Genomic DNA, 11,409 nt, shown 5'->3' with positions numbered 1-11,409 from the left:
AAGAGCTAAGTGATGAAGAGATAGCCAACCTATCAGATGCACAGTTCAAAACACTGGTAATCAGGATGCTCACAGAAATTGTTGAGTATGGTCACAAAATAGAGGAAAAAGTGAAGGTTATGCAAAGTGAAATAAAGGAAAATATTCAGAGAACCAACAGTGAAGGGAAGGAAACTGGGACTCAAATCAAAGATTTGGAGCAAAATATACAAAGAACTTACACGACTCCATTCTAAAAAGACATCTAACCCAATTAAAAAATGGGAAAAGGACTTGAACAGACACTTCTCCAAGGAGGACATACAGAATATCCAGAGACACATGAAGAGATGCTCAATATCATTAGCTATCAGAGAGATGCAAATTAAAACCACAATGAGATACCACTTTACACCAGTCAGGATGGCTATCATAAACAAAGCAACAAACAACAAATATTGGAGAGGTTGTGGGGAAAAGGGGTCCTTAGTTCACTGTTGGTGGGATTGGTGACGAGAACTAAGGGGGGTGGAAATGGGAGGGAGGTGGGGAGCAAGGGGCGGGGGAGGCTGGGATGGGAGAAATAGACAAAAAACTGTACTTGAAAAATAACTAAATAAAATCAATTAAAAATTAAAAAAGATTAAAAACTATGAATAGTAAAATGATAATAAACTCACAATTATCAATAACTGAACCTAAAAAACAAAAACTAAGCAAACAACTAGAACAGGAACAGAATCATGGAAGTGGAGATCACATGGAGGGTTATCAGTGGGTGGGGGGAGGAGGAGAATGGGGCGAAAAGATACAGGGAATAAAAAGCATAATTGGTAGGCCTAAAATAGACAGGGGAAGTTAAGAATAGGAAATGTAGAAGCCAAAGAACTTATATGTATGACCCATGGACGTAAACTAAGGAGGCAGATTCTGGAGTGTAGGGGGTGCAGGGCAGAGGGGAATAAAGGGGAGAAAAAATGAGACAACTGTAACAGCATAATCAATAAAATATACTTTAAAAATCCTATATACTAATAAAAATTAAAAAGGGTTGGATATCTTTTAATAGAACTATCCAATATGGTTTATTTAAAAGGAAAGTCATTTCAAGAAGCCGGAGTTAGTGTTCCTTATGAACAATAAATCTGTATGGTGCAGATATTTCCCAACGGTTAGAGGTGTTTTTGCAATGCTGAATGAAGATATCTTATTGTTTTCCTTTCGGATTAGTTATTTTAAAATGAAGAATGCTTAGTTAATTATTTTCTTATTTACCTAGTGTCTTTTTAATGTTCAAGTGGAATTTGTACATATTAGTAATTTGTATAATTTACCCTGAAGCAAAATAACTTATTTGAAAAGAGTGAGTCTTATTGATGGTTTCATAATTAAACTTTTCTGGAAATGAACTTGCTCTCGTCCTAAGAAGAATGATAAAAACTAAGTCAAATCTTTACATTACATTGGTGATGCTGAACAAGTAGTTGCTATCTTGCAGCAACTACTGTAACTCTTTCCTTCTTTCTGTGAGCTGATTTACAGGTGAGTCCAAGGAGAACACTAGTTGAGCACCAGTGAGGCTGGGAAGTTGCTTCCCCTCAGAATTTCACACAGCATTTCAGTTCATGATGCTTGAGTGAGATAATACTGAAGTGCCTGGAAGAGAAATCTAGGAGAATGACTCATTATTTTTAGCTCAGAGTCCTTATTTTATTTTATATTTCAAACAGGAGCTTCTCTATGACATTGCAGTTAACATTTGTCGTTTAAGTTTGTTTATTTTAAATCACAGCTGAGAGGAGGTGGGGTTAAGAAAGAGAAAAGCTTAAGCATTTTTATTTTACTGCCTTCCCAGGATATTTTCCTATTAATCATTTATTCATGTATTCCTTGATCCTCTGAGCTCCCCCCACCTCTATCTTGCTTAATTATCAAATGAAATTGATTTAATAAGTAGCATTTTTAAAAAGCTATTTCATGAAAAATTCAATTTGATAGTAACAGTAGAACTCACCTATAGAAAATGGAATCTCATTCTACGTTTTCTCATCTCGATGGACTCTTCTTTTTTAAAAAAAATTGCTCCCTGAATCCCCGGCTAAGTAATTCCACCTGACTTTTTAGGAATTCAGTTCAGCAACAGTGGCACAGCATGCAGATTAGGCAGCAAATGCTGCCTATGGTGGCAGAAGAGATTTTATCCACAGATTTGCTATCTGAGTTTATTTAGATTGTGCAGGAAATGTTCTCTTGTGGAAAGAGGATTCCAAAAACTAGCACATACACATATATATTTAATATTTACATAAAAATAAGAATATTATATAGGAAAATCTTTGTGATGAACTATTTCAGATGGACACAAAGGAAGAGTCAGCAAATAGTGAACTTTTATCAATCAAGTTAAAAATTATCAAGATTTTCTCCTATTCTTTTCTTTTTTCCATCCTTGCTGAAATCTTTAAAAGGAAATCCCAGACATTATTTAAATATTCTCTTACATACTTAAGTATCTCTAAAAATATGAAGCTCCTCTGACATAAGTACAATTCTACTATCACACTTAATCTTAATAATAATTTATTGCTATGATCTAATATCTGGTTCATAATCATATTTTTATGATTATCTCAGAACTACCTTTTTACATTTTCTTTGTTTGCCTTGGGACCCAAATATGATTCACACATTCCATTCAGTTTTATGTTGCTCAAATCTCTTTTGATCTGGAGCATACCTCCCCTTATTTTTAAATTCCTGTCATTGAGTTACTGCAGACACTGGGTATGACCTTTCTTACATTCTGATGTGACTGTGTGGTTTCATGTGGTCACTTGTTTCTATGTTTCCTATAAATGAAAGTCAACTCTTGATTAGATTCAGGACCATTGCTTCAAAAAATAATCCAGATATAGTCAGTTTAATTAAAGCACAAGTGATATTTATTCACACATGATGAAACTCAATTGTGAAACCAAAGCAAGAAAAATTGATAAAAGTGAAAGCTACAGCAGTCTAAGGAACAGTGAAATACCATTTTTTTGTCCATGCAGAAGGTGATACACTTAACACTTATCAGTGGGAACAATTTTCTTGAAGCAAAGGGGCATTTATCAGGGGCTGGCCATTATCAGGGAAGGCAACTTTGGTTGTTTATGAAATTTCTGAGAAATCTTATGTCGAAAGTGATGTGTTTTATGGGTGTGGCTATCGCTGAACTCTGGACTGGACTTGTACTAATCTCTTCTTAGATAGACTAAGAGTGCACCATTTCTCTGTTACAATATCTTTGCCCTCCTTTGGGTCAAAGTCAGTTGAGTAATCCATGGTGGCTTCAGTCTCTTCAATGTAGAAGCATCAGCTAGGGTCAGCCTGGTATAGTGTCAGTGTAGTGATTTTTTAAGCACAAGCATATCATTCAGAAGAAAAGACAAGAGGTCTGAGGACAATCATAAATATAAAAAAAAATTTAGAATCCCACTATGCCCTTTTTAATTGGCCTTGAACCCTTATGTAACTCACTTTATTGTGATATTCATTGTATTCCAGTGATCTGGAACCAAGGCTGCAATATGTCTGAGATATGTCTATGTTAGGATTGGAAAGAAAAGAGTGAGTCCTGAAAAGAAAAAGAGGTCTAGAACCAACAGGAGTATAAGTCCCATGGAACAGTTTGGCCGACCTTAAAAGCTATGTCTTTTTTTTCCTCTAAATTAACAAATCTACCTTTCCTGAAGTGTTTGCACAAGCATTATTAATTTAATGACTCAATACTTGGTTGGCCTGTAAATAATCAGGGACAATTTTATTAGCTTTGACTATTGAAGGCAACACATTTTTGTGGGTTGGGTGGACTTCTAAAGCTTAAGCTCTTTTATTTGTCATTGGGTTGTGGTCACTTACAAATTGTGTATCATACATTTCAGTTGGAGGAAGAAATCCTCATGATATCTGGCATCTCAGATCTTTTCTGATAAGTTGCTAAGTCAGGTTCCCCACCAAATATGTGAGATGCAGAGGGATTTAAGTTCTTAGAAAGGCAGTATGATCTTACCGAAGTGTAGGCCACATTTTGAAATCATTAGCATGCCATTACCCCATCTAATTATATAGGAAAAAGTATCCCTTGTGTATGTATTGAGAGGATATAAAGTTAATCAGTTGGTACCAGTTGCTGTCTGACTGTAACTGGTCTAATTGAGAAGAAGGTATATTCTTGGTAGATTTAACAAATCATGTAATGGTTCTCAATTAATTGATGACAAAATAGTTGAATAATAACTTTCATTATTAGTCACTTGTCTCTTTCTATTTTTGACACCCCATGGAGGACCTTGAGGCTCTGGATATATAACTAACCCCAGTAATTGTGAGAGGCTTGGAGTTCTATTGAAGCATTGCATTAGTTACTACTTTTTAGAAGGGTCTTGCTAGATAAGAAATTTCACAATTGGCAATGTGGGCAACTATGGCAATGGTCTATTGCAGTTTTTTGCTTATTTTTGTAAATTTGCTGCTTCTAGAGGCTTTGAGGGAACCCAGGCTTGGATATCAAGTGGTAGTAGATATATAGATTGTAAGACCTTAGTACATTTGCATTGGGAAGTGTAAATCCATGTTCTGGAGTTTAAGAGCAGCATTAGTGGTTAGAAAAACTTGAAATGGTCTTACTCAATATAGTTCTAAGACTGACTTTCACTGGAATCTTTATATAACCAGTTGAGTATTATATAGGGGTATGTTCACTGATATCTTTTTAGAAAATGTAATTTGTACTTGTTGAACATAACTCAGTACATGATACTAAGCTTTGAAAATGCCTGACAAGATCCGAATGTATTAGGTAATGCTAGTCAGCAAAAAAGTGAACATTAATGGGCATTCTATGTTGTAGATAATATCATAATTAAGACTAAAAAAGAATTTCAGGATAAAAAGGATTGAATTCTTTTGTAAACATTAACTGTCCTGATTTTAAATACCATGAGTACATAACTTTTAAAGATAGTGTTTGATTATATATTCTCAGTTTAAAGACAACAAAGCTGCAAAAAAAACCCCACAGAAAACACAATCTTGATCCTTGAACACTTCTAACTTGTTTCTCATTTGTATAGTATGGGTAGGGAAATTCTGGAAACATTTTGTGGGTACAGGAGGATTGAGAAACTGAGTAAATACAATCTTATTGTAGGGAGATAGGTGTCTCTCTATGGGAGAAGGGAAATATGAATATGTATTGAAGAAGGTAGGAAAGGATGTATGGTATTAGATTGGAATTAGAGATGTAAGAATTTATAGTATAATATATACAGATACTTATATATTCCCAACTCATAATTTAAAGTATGCCATATTTATAATAAAAGTCTGTATTTCTTAGTTTTAGCCACTGAATAGAAACAATTAAACCCTGATGCAGTGAGACAGCTAGCACTCAGAGTTTGGATTTGAAATACCATTTTCTATTAAGTCCTATAGCAGAATTTAATGGAAAAGTATAGGCAACAGTATTGCCAAAGTATAGGTAACATTTCTATGTGGTCAGCAAGGACCATTCAATTACATGGAAAAAAGTTTCCCTAAGGCTACATGTTGAGGGGACATAAATTTATTGGTATGATTTTAGGGATATTCTGGATAGATTTTTAAAAACCATGCCATGGTTTCTGAATAGCTTAGAAACATGGTTGATTCTAGGGCTGGGACAGAGAGAAGTCAGCATGAGTCTGGAGGAATTCCAATCAAGATGGTGGTGTAGGCAGACATGGCTAGCCTCTTCGTACAATCACATCAAAATGGCAACTAAAATGTAGAACAACCATCAATCAGAACTGTCAGAAATTGAGTTGAATGAAAGTCTGACAACTATGGAATTAAAGAGGCCATGTCTATCAAGACTGGTAGGAGGGGCACGGATGTAGAATAGGCTGGTCCCTGATTCATGTGTGGTAGATAAAAATTTGGAGGCATATCTTGGGAGTGATGAGTCCTAGCTCAACACCAGGCCCCCAGATTCAGACTTCCAGGGTGCCAGGAAGATAATTCTCAACAACTCTGGCTACAAAAACCAGTGAAGATTGAGTCAGTGGAAGAACCTTTTGGGGACCCAAGCAGTTCCTCTTAAAGTACACACACACGGACTCACAGACTCAGACTCATTCCCTCTGAGCTCCAGCACTGGGGTAGCACCTTGAAAGGCACCAGTGATATACAGGAAGAAACTGAAGTGTCTGGCATCAAAGTGAAAAGAGGCCATTGTCTTTTTTCATCCTCCCCACCCCCATAGAGCCTGCAAGCTGATATCATATCTGAGACTCCATCAACCTGGCTAACTCTGTTTGACCAGCCTTGGAGATCCCCAGGGACTCTATCTCACCCAAGTTGCGAGCCCACCCAAGCTGCTTTTCCTTATGAATGGCTTGTCTTGGCTCACACTTCACAACTTCCTAAATCCTCTCAAACAGGCCAGCTGGCTGGCCTCAGTGAGTCTCAGGCCCAGCATTAGCAGCAGCCAACCTACATTCACAGCTTGGCTTTGCCTGGGAATCTCCAAGCCTAGCACAAGTAGTAGCCATCGCAGATTGCTTTATAGCTCAGGAAGTGTGGCCCCAGGCAAAACATGAGTGGGGGCTGACCTTGGCCTACATCACTTGGGAGACCCCAGGGCTGGTATACCCAGTGGATAGCTACAGACCATGTTGAAGCACTGCCACACTGTTTCTGCACAGCTGATCCTCCACAGATGACAGAGGTTGGTGGTAAGTGGTCATAGCGAGTTCTTGTCACTGACCAGCCTGGGTAAACCCCTTCTATTGTTGCCAACATCAACAAAGCCTCAACTACAAGAGGAGGGTATACTTAATCCACACAAAGAGTGTACCTTGAGTACCCAATGTGGGTAATAGGGAAGGCTGTGCCACTGGACACTACAGGACACATATTACCAAGACAGGAAGTCAAAGGAGCTCTTCCTAATGCATAGAAACAAACACAGGGAGGCTGCCAAAATTGGGAGACAAAGAAACATGGCCCAAATGAAAGGACAGATCAAAACTCCGAACAAAGATCTAAATGAATTGAAGATAAGCAATGTGTACAATGCAGAGTTCAAAATGGTTATAAGGATGCTCAAGGAACTTAGTGAGGACCTCAGCAGCATAAAAAGATCCAGTCAGAAATGAAGGATACACTAATTGAAATAAAGAATAATTTACAGGGAAACGACAGTAAAGTGGATGAAACTGAGATTCAAATTAATGATATGGAATATAAGGAAGCAATAAACAACTGATTGGAACAACAAAAAGAAAAAAGAATTCAAAACAAAATGAAGATAGTATAAGCAGCTTCTGGGACAACTTCAAGGGGTCCAACATTTGCATCATAGGGGTGCTAGAAGGAGAAGAGAAAGAGCAAGAAATTGGAAATCTATTTGAAAGACTAATAAAGGAAAACTTCCCTAACTTGGTGAAGGAAATAGGCATGCAAATCCAGGAAACACAAAGAATCCCAAACAAGATGGATGCAAAGAGGCCCACTCCAGAACACACCATAATTAAAATGTCAATGGTTAAAGATAAAGAGGTACTCTTAAAAGCAGCAAGAAAAAAGAAGTTACTTACCTACAGGGGATTTCCCACAAGGCTCTCAGCTGATTTCTCAAAAGAAACTTTGCAGACTAGAGGAATTGGCAGGAAATTTTCAAAGTCATGAAAAGCAGGAACTCACAGCCAAGATTTTTCTACCCAGCAAAGCTATCATTTAGAACTGAAGGGCAGATAAAGAACTTCTCAGACATAAAAAAACTAAAGGAGTTCATCATGACCCAACCATTGTTATATGGAGGTTTTAAATAAAACAGGGACATTATAACAAGGACACAGGACCCAGCTTGAAGGGAGTCTGATGGCCTAATCTGGGACACTGTTACCATCAACACACATACAACATAAATGGTTGAGAACTTGTTAAATAAAATAAGAATCCATGGATCTCTAGTGATGCTAAGTAAGTAAATGGAAGAAAAGGAAAAACTCCTCTCTCACAGGATGTTATACAATAAATGTAGAGGGGGAGAGAAGGTTGGAAAAAATAATCATTCTGTTAACTACCATAGTGATAATTGACTTAGGCAAGAATTTTTAATAAATGCTAGAATGATTAGGTGAAAATTTGAATGGGGACATATAATTAAACTGTCTCAGAGTATTTTCTTATAAATTATTTATTAATTACAAAGGGAATATTGAGGATTTTACATGGAGAAACCTTGTGGAAGCCATCTGAGCCAAGTGATCAAAGTTAACATCACTAGCAATATGATAAACTAACACTATGTGCCTCTTGATGTAGGTCACTGAGTACATACATCAGTAACTTAGTATTGCAGCTAAAATTAAATAAGTAACTACGACATTAAAGAGCCCATATGGATGGAAAGTCTGTAAAACAACTAATCAGTATTCTTAAAAAATATCAATGTCATAAAGGCAAAGGTAGGTGAGAAAGTGTTCCAGATAAACTAGAGACATGCCAACTAATTGTAATGAGTGATCCTGGATTGGATTCTGAGTCAAGAAAAAATGATATAAAGAATATATAGAAGATGGTTGGTATATTATGATATTATATTAATATTGTGTTTTCTGAATTTGAGGACTGTACTGTACTGTGGTTATATAAGAGAATGTTTCTATTTTTAGGAGATAAACATGAAAAGAGGAACAAAGGGTCATAGTATCTGCAACTTTCAAATGGGTCAGCATCAGTAATAATAATTATTTTATTGTTTATATCAATATAATATGCATAAAGAGTGAGAGATACAAAGTGAATGCACAACATGTTAATTAGTGAATGTAGGTGAACAGCATATGAGTTAATTTAACTGTTCTTTCTTGTAAACTTGAATTAAAAATATAAAATTTAAAATAATCATTAATTCATTTTGCTTCTTCAGTGCTTTGGGGTTGACAGGACAATAAAGCTTCTGTTTTAAAGGAAGAATCTCGCATAGGTTCTGAAGCATTTTATTTGTAAAGTGGGCAGTAAAACAAAGTATATAACATTTAATCCCCAAAGTTACCATGTTAGACTTTTAAAAAGAAAATGTCAATTTAACCAGACAATTAAAAAAATTAGTGTGTAAACTTACCTAAAGCTTTGTGACTTGGGCAACTAAATAAAATCCACTTATAAATGCTCAGATGGTCTTTTGGTGGGTTGTGAGTCATGCCTTACCTTTATAGTTTTACCTGAGGTATGATTATTTCAGGAAAGGCAATATTTGGTCTTCTGTTAGGTCTCTAATGGGAAGGTTCCTTACCTATAATTTTTGAAAAGTTTGGACTAATTTGCCTTCACCATTTTGGGTGCTTATGTGGTACGTGGCTGAAGTAGAGGACTCTCACTTACATGCCATGAAGTGAATGTGTTGGGAGTGTTCAATTCCTTTGCTGTGTATGAGACAGTGTAGAGATATTTTTTCCTCTCCTGTAGGACATATTGTTAGGTTTAAATAACTACTTCTTATTCTATGAATTCACAAAATCAGAGGGGAAACTTTCTTTAAACACCTAGAGAAACAGAATTAATAAAGGGGACTTTTGTAATTGGTGATTTATAGATTGAGTAACCCTTTTAACTTTGAAAGTATGGACTTTAATTCATAACAAAGGTTTCTTTTGTATGTTGGACAGCTGCTAAAATTCCGTTGTGTCTTCCTGTTGGGGTATCTCAGGAAGTAAGAAAACCTCTCGGTTTTCACACCAGGTCTATAGTGGGAATGATTCCATTCAGGACTAGGCCACCTAACCCTTAGCTATCAGCTCTTCCTAGAAATTGTTCCCTAGATGTGTCTGCTAAGGTTATACTTTCTTCTGTGGGGCAGGTTACTCCACTATGACTGATTCAGAGTCAAAATGCCCGAGTTTTTTCTGTAATGGAGAACAATTCTGAAAGGCCACCCTGCTTCAGAGCTCTCCATAGGGTCATCTGGGGTCTTGGGGGAGACTTCATCACAGCCCAGCTGTATCTGTTAGATAGGTCCTGGATTGAGGTTTGTATGGTTTCCACTCCCTCCTTCACCTTCTTCTGTTGTTATCTGTTGGTGATTCCTTTGTTGTTGGGTCTCCTCTTCCAGTGGGTATCCTGATGTTAACAGCTTCCACCTACTCTTTTTTGTGATAAGTTGGAGGGGAAGGCAAAATGGTTTATGACAGCAGGAGAGTATTATATGATATTTACAGTAGCCACCTGTAGAGAAGAGATAGGAGATCCTTTGGCTATGTATAGTGGTAACCGTACTCTTCAACCCAACTAGCCACTTTTAAGAAAAAATGGAAAGAAGATAAGACTCTTGTTGGGGAGGGAAGGATTGTGAGTTGGATCTAGAAAGCAGTGAGTTTGTAGGAGGTCAGATTCTGAGGTAAGGTGAGAGTAAAGGATAGTAAATAGGTGTAGTGTGTGAGAGAATAGAGTTAACCACTATAGTAATAGAATTCAGGAAACTGTGAAGTGGGCTAAGATCCGGGAGGGGTGTTGTGAACTCTTTACAGTTGTATGGAACAGCTATTATTTACAATAATATTAGAGCAACAATCATATGACAGAATCTATGTGATCTGGATAACATGAATAGGGGGTATAGAACTTTGAGTAGTGTGCTAAAGGAATACAAGTGACATGAAGGATAGTAAATTAGCAATACACTGTGGAAGAGAGAACAAGGGAAACCTGTCAAATGATACAATATAACCAGCCAAGGCAGAGAAGACTATACTGAAAGAAGAGGAATTCAAAGGTACTATTAAAATAAAAGATGTAAGAATAATGAAAAAAATACAAATATGCAGCAACTTGTAGCTTCTCTGCTATAGCAAAGTGAAATTTGTCTCTTTATCTCTACTGTTGGGATGCCCCCTCTTTGGGTCCAACTCTGGTCCTTTCACGGTTCCAAGTTTTTTGTCTCACTTGTGGTATTAAGAAACAGGCAGGGGAAGGGAGGAAGAAGAGATAAAATTGGAAAGAAAGGAAGAATGAATAAAACAAGAAAGAGGGAAAGAGAGGAAAAAGGTATTGAAAGATAAAACAATAATAAAATAAAAAAAAGATTATGTAACACAAAAAACAAACAACAACAAAAAGTCTCTTTTTGGTTTCAAACTGGCCGAACCAGTTTTTCTGGTCTCGCTGGCTGTAGCAGGCTGAGGGGCAATTGGTGTGGCCTTTCTCCCTTCCCAATGTGTACTCAGCCAGTCTTGCCAGCACTCTCCCAGGAGCTAGTCTGATGCCTCTCCCCAGACTAGGAAGACTCTCCCCAGTCGGGTGCCTCTCCCCAGCACCCCACACATGGGATCCAGGTCTTCTTCAGAGTGCTCTTTCCCCAGGGGTCATCACCGTGGGCCGGTCAGGCTTCCTGGGTCCTGC

This window comes from Artibeus jamaicensis, unplaced genomic scaffold, assembly GCF_021234435.1.
Source record: "Artibeus jamaicensis isolate MK-2021 breed Jamaican fruit bat unplaced genomic scaffold, CSHL_Jam_final scaffold_916, whole genome shotgun sequence".
NCBI lineage: Eukaryota > Metazoa > Chordata > Mammalia > Chiroptera > Phyllostomidae > Artibeus > Artibeus jamaicensis.
The sequence above is the reverse complement of the archived record's forward strand: the minus strand, read 5'-3'. Positions refer to the sequence as shown.